This window comes from Otolemur garnettii, unplaced genomic scaffold, assembly GCF_000181295.1.
Source record: "Otolemur garnettii isolate 467f Iridium unplaced genomic scaffold, OtoGar3 scaffold00057, whole genome shotgun sequence".
NCBI classification, from domain to species: Eukaryota; Metazoa; Chordata; class Mammalia; order Primates; family Galagidae; genus Otolemur; species Otolemur garnettii.
The window spans coordinates 2,184,242-2,185,249 of record NW_003852452.1 but is presented as its reverse complement, the minus strand read 5'-3'; the positions used below and the strand labels follow the sequence as shown (position 1 = coordinate 2,185,249).

The following is a 1,008-nucleotide window of genomic DNA, read 5'->3' as shown; positions in this document are numbered from 1 at the left end:
TCCTGAGTCTACAGCTTCTTATCTGGCATTAATTTTGGGGGAAATTTTCAGTCATTATTATTTCAATTATTTCTTTGTTCCTCATATGTTACACTATTTGTAGTCATCCCTACAAATGGGATGACTGTGCATATTCTGTGGGGATTTTTTCCCCAGTGTTTCACTTCTTCATTTTGGGGGGCTTTCTATTGACATATCCCCAAGCTCAGAGATTCTTTCTTTAGCCTGGTCCAGTCTACTAATAAGCACATCAAAGGCATTCTTTATTTGCATTGCAGTATTTTTGATCTCTTATCATTTATTTTTGGTCCTTTCTTAGAATTTTCATCTGTTTGTATGGCCCATTTATTCTTGCATGCTATTTGCTTTATCCATTATTCATATCTACTTTAGCATATTAATTATAATAGTTTGAAATTCCTGATCTGATATCTGATCCTTCCAACATCCCTACCATATCGGAGTCTGGTTCTGATGGTTCTTTTGTCCCCCCAATCTGTGGGTTTGTTTTTTTAGTTTGTTCACCTCTAGCATGCCTTGCAATTTTTTTCTTGACAGCAAAATCTGACTTACTGAATAAAAGGATCCTCTGTATTGGGGTGTCATCCTTTCGCAGGGGCCATGCTAATCTTCTCTGTATAGTTTCAATTTTAGCATATGCCAAAGAGAGCACAGGAACTTCTGTAAATAAGCTTTTAGTGACGTGGTTGTATATTGTGAAGGGAGGGGAATAATCTATAGCTCTAAGATTAGGCCCCAGTCATTTTAGAGAGCCTATTCTTTGAGACTGTGAACTTCACAAATGCTTCTTATTCCCCCCCCCCCAAAAAAAAACTGGGACAGGATGGCTAATGTGGGTTGAAGTTGGGTATTTCTTTCTCCCAGCTGGATAGAGTAGAAGGCTACAGCTGGATAGAGTTGGGTATTTTTCTTCTCCCAGGTCATAAAGACTCTAACAAAACCCTATTAGGTTAAGCTTTGTTTACAAAGTAATCCCTACTTTTTTTT

The 1,008-nt window shown here is 37.7% G+C and overlaps 1 pseudogene; it reads right to left on the bottom strand.

The window, feature by feature from the left end:
• Positions 1-575: 575 nt before the first annotated feature.
• Positions 576-671, bottom strand: LOC111726219 (annotated as a pseudogene).
• Between the last annotated feature and the right edge of the window lie 337 nt (positions 672-1,008).